Source organism: Hydractinia symbiolongicarpus, chromosome 2 (genome assembly GCF_029227915.1).
Source record: "Hydractinia symbiolongicarpus strain clone_291-10 chromosome 2, HSymV2.1, whole genome shotgun sequence".
NCBI lineage: Eukaryota > Metazoa > Cnidaria > Hydrozoa > Anthoathecata > Hydractiniidae > Hydractinia > Hydractinia symbiolongicarpus.
This window is the reverse complement of record NC_079876.1, coordinates 36,216,924-36,230,207: the sequence shown is the minus strand read 5'-3', so window position 1 is coordinate 36,230,207 and position 13,284 is coordinate 36,216,924. Positions and strand designations below refer to the sequence as shown.

The following is a 13,284-nucleotide window of genomic DNA, read 5'->3' as shown; positions in this document are numbered from 1 at the left end:
ACATAGCTGAAGAAAAGTGCTACGGCTGCTTGCATTCACCACCTCAAACCGCCCTGCTGGGCAGTGATAAAATGCCGAGACCCGGGATTGAACCAGGGACCTTCAGATCTTCAGTCTGACGCTCTCCCAACTGAGCTATCTCGGCCATGATCAATTCTATCACATGGCAAAGGTCTGTACGTTGTGATAGACACTTGACCAGATCAAAAAGAATGTTTGTAGATTCGCTGCGAGTAGGGTTCGAACCTACGCGGGAAGATCCCATTAGATTTCAAGTCTAACGCCTTAACCACTCGGCCATCGCAGCAGAAATTGCTGGGTAACCAGAATAATTCACCAGCTCACCACTCAGGTGCCGAAGAGGACAAAAAGCCAACTAGTAGGGGACACCCGGGTTTGAACCAGGGACCTCTCGATCTGCAGTCGAATGCTCTACCACTGAGCTATATCCCCAGCCAAGGACGGAATCCACGCACAGGGTATATAACATCAACGCGTGAGAGAGCAACTTAACTTAAAAAATGTACACTTCCCGCACCGGGAATCGAACCCGGGCCGCCTGGGTGCAAACCAGAAATCCTAACCACTAGACCATGCGGGACACATTCGCACCACTAAGTAATTTAGATGTCATGCTTTTTCTGACAATTTGAACTAGCTCTGTCTTTCTGTTCGTGTCAAAAACACCTTTTTGCGTCCGCTGCGAGTAGGATTCGAACCTACGCGGGAAGATCCCATTTGATTTCTAGTCAAACGCCTTAACCACTCGGCCATCGCAGCCTGACAAACCGCTGGCCATTGCCACAAGGCCGACCAGAAAGCACAACATTACTGCTAAAGGCACTGCCCGGATTTGAACCGGGGATCTCCTGTTTACTAGACAGGCGCTTTAACCGCTAAGCCACAGCGCCTGCCTGTTGGGAGATTTTGAAAATCTCAATATCACACGTCTGAAATGCCGTTAAGGCTACTAACACACCGGGACGTGATACACTGTCACTCGGAAATTTTGGAAATGAGTAGTAACGCATTGGTGGTTCAGTGGTAGAATTCTCGCCTGCCACGCGGGAGACCGGGGTTCGATTCCCCGCCAATGCATCGTGTTTTACCTACACCTGAAAATACCCTCCGTAAAAAAGAAAGGAAGGAAAATAAATAAAAAAACATAGCTGAAGAAAAGTGCTACGGCTGCTTGCATTCACCACCTCAAACCGCCCTGCTGGGCAGTGATAAAATGCCGAGACCCGGGATTGAACCAGGGACCTTCAGATCTTCAGTCTGACGCTCTCCCAACTGAGCTATCTCGGCCATGATCAATTCTATCACATGGCAAAGGTCTGTACGTTGTGATAGACACTTGACCAGATCAAAAAGAATGTTTGTAGATTCGCTGCTAGTAGGGTTCGAACCTACGCGGGAAGATCCCATTAGATTTCAAGTCTAACGCCTTAACCACTCGGCCATCGCAGCAGAAATTGCTGGGTAACCAGAATAATTCACCAGCTCACCACTCAGGTGCCGAAGAGGACAAAAAGCCAACTAGTAGGGGACACCCGGGTTTGAACCAGGGACCTCTCGATCTGCAGTCGAATGCTCTACCACTGAGCTATATCCCCAGCCAAGGACGGAATCCACGCACAGGGTATATAACATCAACGCGTGAGAGAGCAACTTAACTTAAAAAATGTACACTTCCCGCACCGGGAATCGAACCCGGGCCGCCTGGGTGCAAACCAGAAATCCTAACCACTAGACCATGCGTGACACATTCGCACCACTAAGTAATTTAGATGTCATGCTTTTTCTGACAATTTGAACTAGCTCTGTCTTTCTGTTCGTGTCAAAAACACCTTTTTGCGTCCGCTGCGAGTAGGATTCGAACCTACGCGGGAAGATCCCATTTGATTTCTAGTCAAACGCCTTAACCACTCGGCCATCGCAGCCTGACAAACCGTTGGCCATTGCCACAAGGCCGACCAGAAAGCACAACATTACTGCTAAAGGCACTGCCCGGATTTGAACCGGGGATCTCCTGTTTACTAGACAGGCGCTTTAACCGCTAAGCCACAGCGTCTGCCTGTTGGGAGATTTTGAAAATCTCAATATCACACGTCTGAAATGCCGTTAAGGCTACTAACACACCGGGACGTGATACACTGTCACTCGGAAATTTTGGAAATGAGTAGTAACGCATTGGTGGTTCAGTGGTAGAATTCTCGCCTGCCACGCGGGAGACCGGGGTTCGATTCCCCGCCAATGCATCGTGTTTTACCTACACCTGAAAATACCCTCCGTAAAAAAGAAAGGAAGGAAAATAAATAAAAAAACATAGCTGAAGAAAAGTGCTACGGCTGCTTGCATTCACCACCTCAAACCGCCCTGCTGGGCAGTGATAAAATGCCGAGACCCGGGATTGAACCAGGGACCTTCAGATCTTCAGTCTGACGCTCTCCCAACTGAGCTATCTCGGCCATGATCAATTCTATCACATGGCAAAGGTCTGTACGTTGTGATAGACACTTGACCAGATCAAAAAGAATGTTTGTAGATTCGCTGCGAGTAGGGTTCGAACCTACGCGGGAAGATCCCATTAGATTTCAAGTCTAACGCCTTAACCACTCGGCCATCGCAGCAGAAATTGCTGGGTAACCAGAATAATTCACCAGCTCACCACTCAGGTGCCGAAGAGGACAAAAAGCCAACTAGTAGGGGACACCCGGGTTTGAACCAGGGACCTCTCGATCTGCAGTCGAATGCTCTACCACTGAGCTATATCCCCAGCCAAGGACGGAATCCACGCACAGGGTATATAACATCAACGCGTGAGAGAGCAACTTAACTTAAAAAATGTACACTTCCCGCACCGGGAATCGAACCCGGGCCGCCTGGGTGAAAACCAGAAATCCTAACCACTAGACCATGCGGGACACATTCGCACCACTAAGTAATTTAGATGTCATGCTTTTTCTGACAATTTGAACTAGCTCTGTCTTTCTGTTCGTGTCAAAAACACCTTTTTGCGTCCGCTGCGAGTAGGATTCGAACCTACGCGGGAAGATCCCATTTGATTTCTAGTCAAACGCCTTAACCACTCGGCCATCACAGCCTGACAAACCGCTGGCCATTGCCACAAGGCCGACCAGAAAGCACAACATTACTGCTAAAGGCACTGCCCGGATTTGAACCGGGGATCTCCTGTTTACTAGACAGGCGCTTTAACCGCTAAGCCACAGCGCCTGCCTGTTGGGAGATTTTGAAAATCTCAATATCACACGTCTGAAATGCCGTTAAGGCTACTAACACACCGGGACGTGATACACTGTCACTCGGAAATTTTGGAAATGAGTAGTAACGCATTGGTGGTTCAGTGGTAGAATTCTCGCCTGCCACGCGGGAGACCGGGGTTCGATTCCCCGCCAATGCATCGTGTTTTACCTACACCTGAAAATACCCTCCGTAAAAAAGAAAGGAAGGAAAATAAATAAAAAAACATAGCTGAAGAAAAGTGCTACGGCTGCTTGCATTCACCACCTCAAACCGCCCTGCTGGGCAGTGATAAAATGCCGAGACCCGAGATTGAACCAGGGACCTTCAGATCTTCAGTCTGACGCTCTCCCAACTGAGCTATCTCGGCCATGATCAATTCTATCACATGGCAAAGGTCTGTACGTTGTGATAGACACTTGACCAGATCAAAAAGAATGTTTGTAGATTCGCTGCGAGTAGGGTTCGAACCTACGCGGGAAGATCCCATTAGATTTCAAGTCTAACGCCTTAACCACTCGGCCATCGCAGCAGAAATTGCTGGGTAACCAGAATAATTCACCAGCTCACCACTCAGGTGCCGAAGAGGACAAAAAGCCAACTAGTAGGGGACAGCCGGATTTGAACCAGGGACCTCTCGATCTGCAGTCGAATGCTCTACCACTGAGCTATATACCCAGCCAAGGACGGAATCCACGCACAGGGTATATAACATCAACGCGTGAGAGAGCAACTTAACTTAAAAAATGTACACTTCCCGCACCGGGAATCGAACCCGGGCCGCCTGGGTGAAAACCAGAAATCCTAACCACTAGACCATGCGGGACACATTCGCACCACTAAGTAATTTAGATGTCATGCTTTTTCTGACAATTTGAACTAGCTCTGTCTTTCTGTTCGTGTCAAAAACACCTTTTTGCGTCCGCTGCGAGTAGGATTCGAACCTACGCGGGAAGATCCCATTTGATTTCTAGTCAAACGCCTTAACCACTCGGCCATCGCAGCCTGACAAACCGCTGGCCATTGCCACAAGGCCGACCAGAAAGCACAACATTACTGCTAAAGGCACTGCCCGGATTTGAACCGGGGATCTCCTGTTTACTAGACAGGCGCTTTAACCGCTAAGCCACAGCGCCTGCCTGTTGGGAGATTTTGAAAATCTCAATATCACACGTCTGAAATGCCGTTAAGGCTACTAACACACCGGGACGTGATACACTGTCACTCGGAAATTTTGGAAATGAGTAGTAACGCATTGGTGGTTCAGTGGTAAAATTCTCGCCTGCCACGCGGGAGACCGGGGTTCGATTCCCCGCCAATGCATCGTGTTTTACCTACACCTGAAAATACCCTCCGTAAAAAAGAAAGGAAGGAAAATAAATAAAAAAACATAGCTGAAGAAAAGTGCTACGGCTGCTTGCATTCACCACCTCAAACCGCCCTGCTGGGCAGTGATAAAATGCCGAGACCCGGGATTGAACCAGGGACCTTCAGATCTTCAGTCTGACGCTCTCCCAACTGAGCTATCTCGGCCATGATCAATTCTATCACATGGCAAAGGTCTGTACGTTGTGATAGACACTTGACCAGATCAAAAAGAATGTTTGTAGATTCGCTGCGAGTAGGGTTCGAACCTACGCGGGAAGATCCCATTAGATTTCAAGTCTAACGTCTTAACCACTCGGCCATCGCAGCAGAAATTGCTGGGTAACCAGAATAATTCACCAGCTCACCACTCAGGTGCCGAAGAGGACAAAAAGCCAACTAGTAGGGGACACCCGGGTTTGAACCAGGGACCTCTCGATCTGCAGTCGAATGCTCTACCACTGAGCTATATCCCCAGCCAAGGACGGAATCCACGCACAGGGTATATAACATCAACGCGTGAGAGAGCAACTTAACTTAAAAAATGTACACTTCCCGCACCGGGAATCGAACCCGGGCCGCCTGGGTGAAAACCAGAAATCCTAACCACTAGACCATGCGGGACACATTCGCACCACTAAGTAATTTAGATGTCATGCTTTTTCTGACAATTTGAACTAGCTCTGTCTTTTTGTTCGTGTCAAAAACACCATTTTGCGTCCGCTGCGAGTAGGATTCGAACCTACGCGGGAAGATCCCATTTGATTTCTAGTCAAACGCCTTAACCACTCGGCCATCGCAGCCTGACAAACCGCTGGCCATTGCCACAAGGCCGACCAGAAAGCACAACATTACTGCTAAAGGCACTGCCCGGATTTGAACCGGGGATCTCCTGTTTACTAGACAGGCGCTTTAACCGCTAAGCCACAGCGCCTGCCTGTTGGGAGATTTTGAAAATCTCAATATCACACGTCTGAAATGCCGTTAAGGCTACTAACACACCGGGACGTGATACACTGTCACTCGGAAATTTTGGAAATGAGTAGTAACGCACTGGTGGTTCAGTGGTAGAATTCTCGCCTGCCACGCGGGAGACCGGGGTTCGATTCCCCGCCAATGCATCGTGTTTTACCTACACCTGAAAATACCCTCCGTAAAAAAGAAAGGAAGGAAAATAAATAAAAAAACATAGCTGAAGAAAAGTGCTACGGCTGCTTGCATTCACCACCTCAAACCGCCCTGCTGGGCAGTGATAAAATGCCGAGACCCGGGATTGAACCAGGGACCTTCAGATCTTCAGTCTGACGCTCTCCCAACTGAGCTATCTCGGCCATGATCAATTCTATCACATGGCAAAGGTCTGTACGTTGTGATAGACACTTGACCAGATCAAAAAGAATGTTTGTAGATTCGCTGCGAGTAGGGTTCGAACCTACGCGGGAAGATCCCATTAGATTTCAAGTCTAACGCCTTAACCACTCGGCCATCGCAGCAGAAATTGCTGGGTAACCAGAATAATTCACCAGCTCACCACTCAGGTGCCGAAGAGGACAAAAAGCCAACTAGTAGGGGACACCCGGGTTTGAACCAGGGACCTCTCGATCTGCAGTCGAATGCTCTACCACTGAGCTATATCCCCAGCCAAGGACGGAATCCACGCACAGGGTATATAACATCAACGCGTGAGAGAGCAACTTAAAAAATGTACACTTCCCGCACCGGGAATCGAACCCGGGCCGCCTGGGTGAAAACCAGAAATCCTAACCACTAGACCATGCGGGACACATTCGCACCACTAAGTAATTTAGATGTCATGCTTTTTCTGACAATTTGAACTAGCTCTGTCTTTCTGTTCGTGTCAAAAACACCTTTTTGCGTCCGCTGCGAGTAGGATTCGAACCTACGCGGGAAGATCCTATTTGATTTCTAGTCAAACGCCTTAACCACTCGGCCATCGCAGCCTGACAAACCGCTGGCCATTGCCACAAGGCCGACCAGAAAGCACAACATTACTGCTAAAGGCACTGCCCGGATTTGAACCGGGGATCTCCTGTTTACTAGACAGGCGCTTTAACCGCTAAGCCACAGCGCCTGCCTGTTGGGAGATTTTGAAAATCTCAATATCACACGTCTGAAATGCCGTTAAGGCTACTAACACACCGGGACGTGATACACTGTCACTCGGAAATTTTGGAAATGAGTAGTAACGCATTGGTGGTTCAGTGGTAGAATTCTCGCCTGCCACGCGGGAGACCGGGGTTCGATTCCCCGCCAATGCATCGTGTTTTACCTACACCTGAAAATACCCTCCGTAAAAAAGAAAGGAAGGAAAATAAATAAAAAAACATAGCTGAAGAAAAGTGCTACGGCTGCTTGCATTCACCACCTCAAACCGCCCTGCTGGGCAGTGATAAAATGCCGAGACCCGGGATTGAACCAGGGACCTTCAGATCTTCAGTCTGACGCTCTCCCAACTGAGCTATCTCGGCCATGATCAATTCTATCACATGGCAAAGGTCTGTACGTTGTGATAGACACTTGACCAGATCAAAAAAAATGTTTGTAGATTCGCTGCGAGTAGGGTTCGAACCTACGCGGGAAGATCCCATTAGATTTCAAGTCTAACGCCTTAACCACTCGGCCATCGCAGCAGAAATTGCTGGGTAACCAGAATAATTCACCAGCTCACCACTCAGGTGCCGAAGAGGACAAAAAGCCAACTAGTAGGGGACACCCGGGTTTGAACCAGGGACCTCTCGATCTGCAGTCGAATGCTCTACCACTGAGCTATATCCCCAGCCAAGGACGGAATCCACGCACAGGGTATATAACATCAACGCGTGAGAGAGCAACTTAACTTAAAAAATGTACACTTCCCGCACCGGGAATCGAACCCGGGCCGCCTGGGTGAAAACCAGAAATCCTAACCACTAGACCGTGCGGGACACATTCGCACCACTAAGTAATTTAGATGTCATGCTTTTTCTGACAATTTGAACTAGCTCTGTCTTTCTGTTCGTGTCAAAAACACCTTTTTGCGTCCGCTGCGAGTAGGATTCGAACCTACGCGGGAAGATCCCATTTGATTTCTAGTCAAACGCCTTAACCACTCGGCCATCGCAGCCTGACAAACCGCTGGCCATTGCCACAAGGCCGACCAGAAAGCACAACATTACTGCTAAAGGCACTGCCCGGATTTGAACCGGGGATCTCCTGTTTACTAGACAGGCGCTTTAACCGCTAAGCCACAGCGCCTGCCTGTTGGGAGATTTTGAAAATCTCAATATCACACGTCTGAAATGCCGTTAAGGCTACTAACACACCGGGACGTGATACACTGTCACTCGGAAATTTTGGAAATGAGTAGTAACGCATTGGTGGTTCAGTGGTAGAATTCTCGCCTGCCACGCGGGAGACCGGGGTTCGATTCCCCGCCAATGCATCGTGTTTTACCTACACCTGAAAATACCCTCCGTAAAAAAGAAAGGAAGGAAAATAAATAAAAAAACATAGCTGAAGAAAAGTGCTACGGCTGCTTGCATTCACCACCTCAAACCGCCCTGCTGGGCAGTGATAAAATGCCGAGACCCGGGATTGAACCAGGGACCTTCAGATCTTCAGTCTGACGCTCTCCCAACTGAGCTATCTCGGCCATGATCAATTCTATCACATGGCAAAGGTCTGTACGTTGTGATAGACACTTGACCAGATCAAAAAGAATGTTTGTAGATTCGCTGCGAGTAGGGTTCGAACCTACGCGGGAAGATCCCATTAGATTTCAAATCTAACGCCTTAACCACTCGGCCATCGCAGCAGAAATTGCTGGGTAACCAGAATAATTCACCAGCTCACCACTCAGGTGCCGAAGAGGACAAAAAGCCAACTAGTAGGGGACACCCGGGTTTGAACCAGGGACCTCTCGATCTGCAGTCGAATGCTCTACCACTGAGCTATATCCCCAGCCAAGGACGGAATCCACGCACAGGGTATATAACATCAACGCGTGAGAGAGCAACTTAACTTAAAAAATGTACACTTCCCGCACCGGGAATCGAACCCGGGCCGCCTGGGTGAAAACCAGAAATCCTAACCACTAGACCATGCGGGACACATTCGCACCACTAAGTAATTTAGTTGTCATGCTTTTTCTGACAATTTGAACTAGCTCTGTCTTTCTGTTCGTGTCAAAAACACCTTTTTGCGTCCGCTGCGAGTAGGATTCGAACCTACGCGGGAAGATCCCATTTGATTTCTAGTCAAACGCCTTAACCACTCGGCCATCGCAGCCTGACAAACCGCTGGCCATTGCCACAAGGCCGACCAGAAAGCACAACATTACTGCTAAAGGCACTGCCCGGATTTGAACCGGGGATCTCCTGTTTACTAGACAGGCGCTTTAACCGCTAAGCCACAGCGCCTGCCTGTTGGGAGATTTTGAAAATCTCAATATCACACGTCTGAAATGCCGTTAAGGCTACTAACACACCGGGACGTGATACACTGTCACTCGGAAATTTTGGAAATGAGTAGTAACGCATTGGTGGTTCAGTGGTAGAATTCTCGCCTGCCACGCGGGAGACCGGGGTTCGATTCCCCGCCAATGCATCGTGTTTTACCTACACCTGAAAATACCCTCCGTAAAAAAGAAAGGAAGGAAAATAAATAAAAAAACATAGCTGAAGAAAAGTGCTACGGCTGCTTGCATTCACCACCTCAAACCGCCCTGCTGGGCAGTGATAAAATGCCGAGACCCGGGATTGAACCAGGGACCTTCAGATCTTCAGTCTGACGCTCTCCCAACTGAGCTATCTCGGCCATGATCAATTCTATCACATGGCAAAGGTCTGTACGTTGTGATAGACACTTGACCAGATCAAAAAGAATGTTTGTAGATTCGCTGCGAGTAGGGTTCGAACCTACGCGGGAAGATCCCATTAGATTTCAAGTCTAACGCCTTAACCACTCGGCCATCGCAGCAGAAATTGCTGGGTAACCAGAATAATTCACCAGCTCACCACTCAGGTGCCGAAGAGGACAAAAATCCAACTAGTAGGGGACACCCGGGTTTGAACCAGGGACCTCTCGATCTGCAGTCGAATGCTCTACCACTGAGCTATATCCCCAGCCAAGGACGGAATCCACGCACAGGGTATATAACATCAACGCGTGAGAGAGCAACTTAACTTAAAAAATGTACACTTCCCGCACCGGGAATCGAACCCGGGCCGCCTGGGTGAAAACCAGAAATCCTAACCACTAGACCATGCGGGACACATTCGCACCACTAAGTAATTTAGATGTCATGCTTTTTCTGACAATTTGAACTAGCTCTGTCTTTCTGTTCGTGTCAAAAACACCTTTTTGCGTCCGCTGCGAGTAGGATTCGAACCTACGCGGGAAGATCCCATTTGATTTCTAGTCAAACGCCTTAACCACTCGGCCATCGCAGCCTGACAAACCGCTGGCCATTGCCACAAGGCCGACCAGAAAGCACAACATTACTGCTAAAGGCACTGCCCGGATTTGAACCGGGGATCTCCTGTTTACTAGACAGGCGCTTTAACCGCTAAGCCACAGCGCCTGCCTGTTGGGAGATTTTGAAAATCTCAATATCACACGTCTGAAATGCCGTTAAGGGTACTAACACACCGGGACGTGATACACTGTCACTCGGAAATTTTGAAAATGAGTAGTAACGCATTGGTGGTTCAGTGGTAGAATTCTCGCCTGCCACGCGGGAGACCGGGGTTCGATTCCCCGCCAATGCATCGTGTTTTACCTACACCTGAAAATACCCTCCGTAAAAAAGAAAGGAAGGAAAATAAATAAAAAAACATAGCTGAAGAAAAGTGCTACGGCTGCTTGCATTCACCACCTCAAACCGCCCTGCTGGGCAGTGATAAAATGCCGAGACCCGGGATTGAACCAGGGACCTTCAGATCTTCAGTCTGACGCTCTCCCAACTGAGCTATCTCGGCCATGATCAATTCTATCACATGGCAAAGGTCTGTACGTTGTGATAGACACTTGACCAGATCAAAAAGAATGTTTGTAGATTCGCTGCGAGTAGGGTTCGAACCTACGCGGGAAGATCCCATTAGATTTCAAGTCTAACGCCTTAACCACTCGGCCATCGCAGCAGAAATTGCTGGGTAACCAGAATAATTCACCAGCTCACCACTCAGGTGCCGAAGAGGACAAAAAGCCAACTAGTAGGGGACACCCGGGTTTGAACCAGGGACCTCTCGATCTGCAGTCGAATGCTCTACCACTGAGCTATATCCCCAGCCAAGGACGGAATCCACGCACAGGGTATATAACATCAACGCGTGAGAGAGCAACTTAACTTAAAAAATGTACACTTCCCGCACCGGGAATCGAACCCGGGCCGCCTGGGTGAAAACCAGAAATCCTAACCACTAGACCATGCGGGACACATTCGCACCACTAAGTAATTTAGATGTCATGCTTTTTCTGACAATTTGAACTAGCTCTGTCTTTCTGTTCGTGTCAAAAACACCTTTTTGCGTCCGCTGCGAGTAGGATTCGAACCTACGCGGGAAGATCCCATTTGATTTCTAGTCAAACGCCTTAACCACTCGGCCATCGCAGCCTGACAAACCGCTGGCCATTGCCACAAGGCCGACCAGAAAGCACAACATTACTGCTAAAGGCACTGCCCGGATTTGAACCGGGGATCTCCTGTTTACTAGACAGGCGCTTTAACCGCTAAGCCACAGCGCCTGCCTGTTGGGAGATTTTGAAAATCTCAATATCACACGTCTGAAATGCCGTTAAGGCTACTAACACACCGGGACGTGATACACTGTCACTCGGAAATTTTGGAAATGAGTAGTAACGCATTGGTGGTTCAGTGGTAGAATTCTCGCCTGCCACGCGGGAGACCGGGGTTCGATTCCCCGCCAATGCATCGTGTTTTACCTACACCTGAAAATACCCTCCGTAAAAAAGAAAGGAAGGAAAATAAATAAAAAAACATAGCTGAAGAAAAGTGCTACGGCTGCTTGCATTCACCACCTCAAACCGCCCTGCTGGGCAGTGATAAAATGCCGAGACCCGGGATTGAACCAGGGACCTTCAGATCTTCAGTCTGACGCTCTCCCAACTGAGCTATCTCGGCCATGATCAATTCTATCACATGGCAAAGGTCTGTACGTTGTGATAGACACTTGACCAGATCAAAAAGAATGTTTGTAGATTCGCTGCGAGTAGGGTTCGAACCTACGCGGGAAGATCCCATTAGATTTCAAGTCTAACGCCTTAACCACTCGGCCATCGCAGCAGAAATTGCTGGGTAACCAGAATAATTCACCAGCTCACCACTCAGGTGCCGAGGAGGACAAAAAGCCAACTAGTAGGGGACACCCGGGTTTGTGTCAAAAACACCTTTTTGCGTCCGCTGCGAGTAGGATTCGAACCTACTCGGCCATCGCAGCCTGACAAACCGCTGGCCATTGCCACAAGGCCGACCAGAAAGCACAACATTACTGCTAAAGGCACTGCCCGGATTTGAACCGGGGATCTCCTGTTTACTAGACAGGCGCTTTAACCGCTAAGCCACAGCGCCTGCCTGTTGGGAGATTTTGAAAATCTCAATATCACACGTCTGAAATGCCGTTAAGGCTACTAACACACCGTGACGTGATACACTGTCACTCGGAAATTTTGGAAATGAGTAGTAACGCATTGGTGGTTCAGTGGTAGAATTCTCGCCTGCCACGCGGGAGACCGGGGTTCGATTCCCCGCCAATGCATCGTGTTTTGCCTACACCTGAAAATACCCTCCGTAAAAAAGAAAGGAAGGAAAATAAAAAAAAAACATAGCTGAAGAAAAGTGCTACGGCTGCTTGCATTCACCACCTCAAACCGCCCTGCTGGGCAGTGATAAAATGCCGAGACCCGGGATTGAACCAGGGACCTTCAGATCTTCAATCTGACGCTCTCCCAACTGAGCTATCTCGGCCATGATCAATTCTATCACATGGCAAAGGTCTGTACGTTGTGATAGACACTTGACCAGATCAAAAAGAATGTTTGTAGATTCGCTGCGAGTAGGGTTCGAACCTACGCGGGAAGATCCCATTAGATTTCAAGTCTAACGCCTTAACCACTCGGCCATCGCAGCAGAAATTGCTGGGTAACCAGAATAATTCACCAGCTCACCACTCAGGTGCCGAAGAGGACAAAAAGCCAACTAGTAGTGGACACCCGGGTTTGAACCAGGGACCTCTCGATCTGCAGTCGAATGCTCTACCACTGAGCTATATCCCCAGCCAAGGACGGAATCCACGCACAGGGTATATAACATCAACGCGTGAGAGAGCAACTTAACTTAAAAAATGTACACTTCCCGCACCGGGAATCGAACCCGGGCCGCCTGGGTGAAAACCAGAAATCCTAACCACTAGACCATGCGGGACACATTCGCACCACTAAGTAATTTAGATGTCATGCTTTTTCTGACAATTTGAACTAGCTCTGTCTTTCTGTTCGTGTCAAATACACCTTTTTGCGTCCGCTGCGAGTAGGATTCGAACCTACGCGGGAAGATCCCATTTGATTTCTAGTCAAACGCCTTAACCACTCGGCCATCGCAGCCTGACAAACCGCTGGCCATTGCCACAAGGCCGACCA

General features: G+C 48.8%; 66 non-coding genes across 66 annotated transcripts; 9 read left to right on the top strand and 57 right to left on the bottom strand.

Annotated features, from left to right (window-relative positions):
* Positions 1-72: 72 nt before the first annotated feature.
* On the bottom strand, positions 73-145 carry Trnaf-gaa (transfer RNA phenylalanine (anticodon GAA)). The gene has a single exon. It is a non-coding gene; the product is annotated as a tRNA-Phe (tRNA).
* An 80-nt stretch (positions 146-225) lies between these two features.
* Positions 226-307, bottom strand: Trnas-uga (transfer RNA serine (anticodon UGA)). The gene has a single exon. It is a non-coding gene; the product is annotated as a tRNA-Ser (tRNA).
* Positions 308-381: 74 nt separating this feature from the next.
* Trnac-gca (transfer RNA cysteine (anticodon GCA)) lies at positions 382-453 on the bottom strand. The gene has a single exon. It is a non-coding gene; the product is annotated as a tRNA-Cys (tRNA).
* A 76-nt stretch (positions 454-529) lies between these two features.
* Positions 530-601, bottom strand: Trnaa-ugc (transfer RNA alanine (anticodon UGC)). Its single transcript has one exon. It is a non-coding gene; the product is annotated as a tRNA-Ala (tRNA).
* A 97-nt stretch (positions 602-698) lies between these two features.
* Positions 699-780, bottom strand: Trnas-aga (transfer RNA serine (anticodon AGA)). Its single transcript has one exon. It is a non-coding gene; the product is annotated as a tRNA-Ser (tRNA).
* Positions 781-838: 58 nt separating this feature from the next.
* On the bottom strand, positions 839-911 carry Trnat-agu (transfer RNA threonine (anticodon AGU)). The gene has a single exon. It is a non-coding gene; the product is annotated as a tRNA-Thr (tRNA).
* Positions 912-1,027: 116 nt separating this feature from the next.
* Positions 1,028-1,098, top strand: Trnag-gcc (transfer RNA glycine (anticodon GCC)). Its single transcript has one exon. It is a non-coding gene; the product is annotated as a tRNA-Gly (tRNA).
* A 137-nt stretch (positions 1,099-1,235) lies between these two features.
* On the bottom strand, positions 1,236-1,308 carry Trnaf-gaa (transfer RNA phenylalanine (anticodon GAA)). Its single transcript has one exon. It is a non-coding gene; the product is annotated as a tRNA-Phe (tRNA).
* Positions 1,309-1,544: 236 nt separating this feature from the next.
* On the bottom strand, positions 1,545-1,616 carry Trnac-gca (transfer RNA cysteine (anticodon GCA)). The gene has a single exon. It is a non-coding gene; the product is annotated as a tRNA-Cys (tRNA).
* A 76-nt stretch (positions 1,617-1,692) lies between these two features.
* Positions 1,693-1,764, bottom strand: Trnaa-ugc (transfer RNA alanine (anticodon UGC)). The gene has a single exon. It is a non-coding gene; the product is annotated as a tRNA-Ala (tRNA).
* A 97-nt stretch (positions 1,765-1,861) lies between these two features.
* Positions 1,862-1,943, bottom strand: Trnas-aga (transfer RNA serine (anticodon AGA)). Its single transcript has one exon. It is a non-coding gene; the product is annotated as a tRNA-Ser (tRNA).
* Positions 1,944-2,190: 247 nt separating this feature from the next.
* Trnag-gcc (transfer RNA glycine (anticodon GCC)) lies at positions 2,191-2,261 on the top strand. Its single transcript has one exon. It is a non-coding gene; the product is annotated as a tRNA-Gly (tRNA).
* A 137-nt stretch (positions 2,262-2,398) lies between these two features.
* Trnaf-gaa (transfer RNA phenylalanine (anticodon GAA)) lies at positions 2,399-2,471 on the bottom strand. The gene has a single exon. It is a non-coding gene; the product is annotated as a tRNA-Phe (tRNA).
* An 80-nt stretch (positions 2,472-2,551) lies between these two features.
* Trnas-uga (transfer RNA serine (anticodon UGA)) lies at positions 2,552-2,633 on the bottom strand. The gene has a single exon. It is a non-coding gene; the product is annotated as a tRNA-Ser (tRNA).
* Positions 2,634-2,707: 74 nt separating this feature from the next.
* Trnac-gca (transfer RNA cysteine (anticodon GCA)) lies at positions 2,708-2,779 on the bottom strand. The gene has a single exon. It is a non-coding gene; the product is annotated as a tRNA-Cys (tRNA).
* Positions 2,780-2,855: 76 nt separating this feature from the next.
* On the bottom strand, positions 2,856-2,927 carry Trnae-uuc (transfer RNA glutamic acid (anticodon UUC)). Its single transcript has one exon. It is a non-coding gene; the product is annotated as a tRNA-Glu (tRNA).
* A 237-nt stretch (positions 2,928-3,164) lies between these two features.
* On the bottom strand, positions 3,165-3,237 carry Trnat-agu (transfer RNA threonine (anticodon AGU)). Its single transcript has one exon. It is a non-coding gene; the product is annotated as a tRNA-Thr (tRNA).
* A 116-nt stretch (positions 3,238-3,353) lies between these two features.
* On the top strand, positions 3,354-3,424 carry Trnag-gcc (transfer RNA glycine (anticodon GCC)). The gene has a single exon. It is a non-coding gene; the product is annotated as a tRNA-Gly (tRNA).
* A 290-nt stretch (positions 3,425-3,714) lies between these two features.
* Positions 3,715-3,796, bottom strand: Trnas-uga (transfer RNA serine (anticodon UGA)). Its single transcript has one exon. It is a non-coding gene; the product is annotated as a tRNA-Ser (tRNA).
* A 222-nt stretch (positions 3,797-4,018) lies between these two features.
* On the bottom strand, positions 4,019-4,090 carry Trnae-uuc (transfer RNA glutamic acid (anticodon UUC)). The gene has a single exon. It is a non-coding gene; the product is annotated as a tRNA-Glu (tRNA).
* A 97-nt stretch (positions 4,091-4,187) lies between these two features.
* Positions 4,188-4,269, bottom strand: Trnas-aga (transfer RNA serine (anticodon AGA)). The gene has a single exon. It is a non-coding gene; the product is annotated as a tRNA-Ser (tRNA).
* Positions 4,270-4,327: 58 nt separating this feature from the next.
* Trnat-agu (transfer RNA threonine (anticodon AGU)) lies at positions 4,328-4,400 on the bottom strand. Its single transcript has one exon. It is a non-coding gene; the product is annotated as a tRNA-Thr (tRNA).
* Positions 4,401-4,724: 324 nt separating this feature from the next.
* Trnaf-gaa (transfer RNA phenylalanine (anticodon GAA)) lies at positions 4,725-4,797 on the bottom strand. Its single transcript has one exon. It is a non-coding gene; the product is annotated as a tRNA-Phe (tRNA).
* Positions 4,798-5,033: 236 nt separating this feature from the next.
* Positions 5,034-5,105, bottom strand: Trnac-gca (transfer RNA cysteine (anticodon GCA)). The gene has a single exon. It is a non-coding gene; the product is annotated as a tRNA-Cys (tRNA).
* Positions 5,106-5,181: 76 nt separating this feature from the next.
* Positions 5,182-5,253, bottom strand: Trnae-uuc (transfer RNA glutamic acid (anticodon UUC)). The gene has a single exon. It is a non-coding gene; the product is annotated as a tRNA-Glu (tRNA).
* Positions 5,254-5,350: 97 nt separating this feature from the next.
* On the bottom strand, positions 5,351-5,432 carry Trnas-aga (transfer RNA serine (anticodon AGA)). Its single transcript has one exon. It is a non-coding gene; the product is annotated as a tRNA-Ser (tRNA).
* Positions 5,433-5,490: 58 nt separating this feature from the next.
* On the bottom strand, positions 5,491-5,563 carry Trnat-agu (transfer RNA threonine (anticodon AGU)). The gene has a single exon. It is a non-coding gene; the product is annotated as a tRNA-Thr (tRNA).
* A 324-nt stretch (positions 5,564-5,887) lies between these two features.
* Positions 5,888-5,960, bottom strand: Trnaf-gaa (transfer RNA phenylalanine (anticodon GAA)). Its single transcript has one exon. It is a non-coding gene; the product is annotated as a tRNA-Phe (tRNA).
* An 80-nt stretch (positions 5,961-6,040) lies between these two features.
* Trnas-uga (transfer RNA serine (anticodon UGA)) lies at positions 6,041-6,122 on the bottom strand. Its single transcript has one exon. It is a non-coding gene; the product is annotated as a tRNA-Ser (tRNA).
* Positions 6,123-6,196: 74 nt separating this feature from the next.
* Trnac-gca (transfer RNA cysteine (anticodon GCA)) lies at positions 6,197-6,268 on the bottom strand. The gene has a single exon. It is a non-coding gene; the product is annotated as a tRNA-Cys (tRNA).
* Positions 6,269-6,339: 71 nt separating this feature from the next.
* Trnae-uuc (transfer RNA glutamic acid (anticodon UUC)) lies at positions 6,340-6,411 on the bottom strand. Its single transcript has one exon. It is a non-coding gene; the product is annotated as a tRNA-Glu (tRNA).
* Positions 6,412-6,648: 237 nt separating this feature from the next.
* Trnat-agu (transfer RNA threonine (anticodon AGU)) lies at positions 6,649-6,721 on the bottom strand. Its single transcript has one exon. It is a non-coding gene; the product is annotated as a tRNA-Thr (tRNA).
* Positions 6,722-6,837: 116 nt separating this feature from the next.
* On the top strand, positions 6,838-6,908 carry Trnag-gcc (transfer RNA glycine (anticodon GCC)). Its single transcript has one exon. It is a non-coding gene; the product is annotated as a tRNA-Gly (tRNA).
* Positions 6,909-7,045: 137 nt separating this feature from the next.
* On the bottom strand, positions 7,046-7,118 carry Trnaf-gaa (transfer RNA phenylalanine (anticodon GAA)). Its single transcript has one exon. It is a non-coding gene; the product is annotated as a tRNA-Phe (tRNA).
* An 80-nt stretch (positions 7,119-7,198) lies between these two features.
* Trnas-uga (transfer RNA serine (anticodon UGA)) lies at positions 7,199-7,280 on the bottom strand. Its single transcript has one exon. It is a non-coding gene; the product is annotated as a tRNA-Ser (tRNA).
* A 74-nt stretch (positions 7,281-7,354) lies between these two features.
* Positions 7,355-7,426, bottom strand: Trnac-gca (transfer RNA cysteine (anticodon GCA)). Its single transcript has one exon. It is a non-coding gene; the product is annotated as a tRNA-Cys (tRNA).
* A 245-nt stretch (positions 7,427-7,671) lies between these two features.
* Positions 7,672-7,753, bottom strand: Trnas-aga (transfer RNA serine (anticodon AGA)). The gene has a single exon. It is a non-coding gene; the product is annotated as a tRNA-Ser (tRNA).
* A 58-nt stretch (positions 7,754-7,811) lies between these two features.
* Positions 7,812-7,884, bottom strand: Trnat-agu (transfer RNA threonine (anticodon AGU)). Its single transcript has one exon. It is a non-coding gene; the product is annotated as a tRNA-Thr (tRNA).
* Positions 7,885-8,000: 116 nt separating this feature from the next.
* Trnag-gcc (transfer RNA glycine (anticodon GCC)) lies at positions 8,001-8,071 on the top strand. Its single transcript has one exon. It is a non-coding gene; the product is annotated as a tRNA-Gly (tRNA).
* A 137-nt stretch (positions 8,072-8,208) lies between these two features.
* Positions 8,209-8,281, bottom strand: Trnaf-gaa (transfer RNA phenylalanine (anticodon GAA)). Its single transcript has one exon. It is a non-coding gene; the product is annotated as a tRNA-Phe (tRNA).
* Positions 8,282-8,517: 236 nt separating this feature from the next.
* On the bottom strand, positions 8,518-8,589 carry Trnac-gca (transfer RNA cysteine (anticodon GCA)). Its single transcript has one exon. It is a non-coding gene; the product is annotated as a tRNA-Cys (tRNA).
* Positions 8,590-8,665: 76 nt separating this feature from the next.
* On the bottom strand, positions 8,666-8,737 carry Trnae-uuc (transfer RNA glutamic acid (anticodon UUC)). Its single transcript has one exon. It is a non-coding gene; the product is annotated as a tRNA-Glu (tRNA).
* Positions 8,738-8,834: 97 nt separating this feature from the next.
* Positions 8,835-8,916, bottom strand: Trnas-aga (transfer RNA serine (anticodon AGA)). Its single transcript has one exon. It is a non-coding gene; the product is annotated as a tRNA-Ser (tRNA).
* A 58-nt stretch (positions 8,917-8,974) lies between these two features.
* Trnat-agu (transfer RNA threonine (anticodon AGU)) lies at positions 8,975-9,047 on the bottom strand. Its single transcript has one exon. It is a non-coding gene; the product is annotated as a tRNA-Thr (tRNA).
* Positions 9,048-9,163: 116 nt separating this feature from the next.
* Trnag-gcc (transfer RNA glycine (anticodon GCC)) lies at positions 9,164-9,234 on the top strand. The gene has a single exon. It is a non-coding gene; the product is annotated as a tRNA-Gly (tRNA).
* A 137-nt stretch (positions 9,235-9,371) lies between these two features.
* Trnaf-gaa (transfer RNA phenylalanine (anticodon GAA)) lies at positions 9,372-9,444 on the bottom strand. The gene has a single exon. It is a non-coding gene; the product is annotated as a tRNA-Phe (tRNA).
* Positions 9,445-9,524: 80 nt separating this feature from the next.
* On the bottom strand, positions 9,525-9,606 carry Trnas-uga (transfer RNA serine (anticodon UGA)). The gene has a single exon. It is a non-coding gene; the product is annotated as a tRNA-Ser (tRNA).
* Positions 9,607-9,680: 74 nt separating this feature from the next.
* On the bottom strand, positions 9,681-9,752 carry Trnac-gca (transfer RNA cysteine (anticodon GCA)). The gene has a single exon. It is a non-coding gene; the product is annotated as a tRNA-Cys (tRNA).
* Positions 9,753-9,828: 76 nt separating this feature from the next.
* Trnae-uuc (transfer RNA glutamic acid (anticodon UUC)) lies at positions 9,829-9,900 on the bottom strand. The gene has a single exon. It is a non-coding gene; the product is annotated as a tRNA-Glu (tRNA).
* Positions 9,901-9,997: 97 nt separating this feature from the next.
* On the bottom strand, positions 9,998-10,079 carry Trnas-aga (transfer RNA serine (anticodon AGA)). Its single transcript has one exon. It is a non-coding gene; the product is annotated as a tRNA-Ser (tRNA).
* Positions 10,080-10,137: 58 nt separating this feature from the next.
* Positions 10,138-10,210, bottom strand: Trnat-agu (transfer RNA threonine (anticodon AGU)). The gene has a single exon. It is a non-coding gene; the product is annotated as a tRNA-Thr (tRNA).
* Positions 10,211-10,326: 116 nt separating this feature from the next.
* Positions 10,327-10,397, top strand: Trnag-gcc (transfer RNA glycine (anticodon GCC)). Its single transcript has one exon. It is a non-coding gene; the product is annotated as a tRNA-Gly (tRNA).
* Positions 10,398-10,534: 137 nt separating this feature from the next.
* Trnaf-gaa (transfer RNA phenylalanine (anticodon GAA)) lies at positions 10,535-10,607 on the bottom strand. The gene has a single exon. It is a non-coding gene; the product is annotated as a tRNA-Phe (tRNA).
* Positions 10,608-10,687: 80 nt separating this feature from the next.
* Trnas-uga (transfer RNA serine (anticodon UGA)) lies at positions 10,688-10,769 on the bottom strand. The gene has a single exon. It is a non-coding gene; the product is annotated as a tRNA-Ser (tRNA).
* Positions 10,770-10,843: 74 nt separating this feature from the next.
* On the bottom strand, positions 10,844-10,915 carry Trnac-gca (transfer RNA cysteine (anticodon GCA)). Its single transcript has one exon. It is a non-coding gene; the product is annotated as a tRNA-Cys (tRNA).
* A 76-nt stretch (positions 10,916-10,991) lies between these two features.
* Positions 10,992-11,063, bottom strand: Trnae-uuc (transfer RNA glutamic acid (anticodon UUC)). The gene has a single exon. It is a non-coding gene; the product is annotated as a tRNA-Glu (tRNA).
* Positions 11,064-11,160: 97 nt separating this feature from the next.
* On the bottom strand, positions 11,161-11,242 carry Trnas-aga (transfer RNA serine (anticodon AGA)). Its single transcript has one exon. It is a non-coding gene; the product is annotated as a tRNA-Ser (tRNA).
* Positions 11,243-11,300: 58 nt separating this feature from the next.
* On the bottom strand, positions 11,301-11,373 carry Trnat-agu (transfer RNA threonine (anticodon AGU)). Its single transcript has one exon. It is a non-coding gene; the product is annotated as a tRNA-Thr (tRNA).
* Positions 11,374-11,489: 116 nt separating this feature from the next.
* On the top strand, positions 11,490-11,560 carry Trnag-gcc (transfer RNA glycine (anticodon GCC)). Its single transcript has one exon. It is a non-coding gene; the product is annotated as a tRNA-Gly (tRNA).
* Positions 11,561-11,697: 137 nt separating this feature from the next.
* On the bottom strand, positions 11,698-11,770 carry Trnaf-gaa (transfer RNA phenylalanine (anticodon GAA)). Its single transcript has one exon. It is a non-coding gene; the product is annotated as a tRNA-Phe (tRNA).
* Positions 11,771-11,850: 80 nt separating this feature from the next.
* On the bottom strand, positions 11,851-11,932 carry Trnas-uga (transfer RNA serine (anticodon UGA)). The gene has a single exon. It is a non-coding gene; the product is annotated as a tRNA-Ser (tRNA).
* A 212-nt stretch (positions 11,933-12,144) lies between these two features.
* On the bottom strand, positions 12,145-12,217 carry Trnat-agu (transfer RNA threonine (anticodon AGU)). The gene has a single exon. It is a non-coding gene; the product is annotated as a tRNA-Thr (tRNA).
* A 116-nt stretch (positions 12,218-12,333) lies between these two features.
* Positions 12,334-12,404, top strand: Trnag-gcc (transfer RNA glycine (anticodon GCC)). Its single transcript has one exon. It is a non-coding gene; the product is annotated as a tRNA-Gly (tRNA).
* Positions 12,405-12,693: 289 nt separating this feature from the next.
* On the bottom strand, positions 12,694-12,775 carry Trnas-uga (transfer RNA serine (anticodon UGA)). The gene has a single exon. It is a non-coding gene; the product is annotated as a tRNA-Ser (tRNA).
* Positions 12,776-12,997: 222 nt separating this feature from the next.
* Positions 12,998-13,069, bottom strand: Trnae-uuc (transfer RNA glutamic acid (anticodon UUC)). The gene has a single exon. It is a non-coding gene; the product is annotated as a tRNA-Glu (tRNA).
* Positions 13,070-13,166: 97 nt separating this feature from the next.
* Positions 13,167-13,248, bottom strand: Trnas-aga (transfer RNA serine (anticodon AGA)). The gene has a single exon. It is a non-coding gene; the product is annotated as a tRNA-Ser (tRNA).
* Positions 13,249-13,284: the final 36 nt, after the last annotated feature.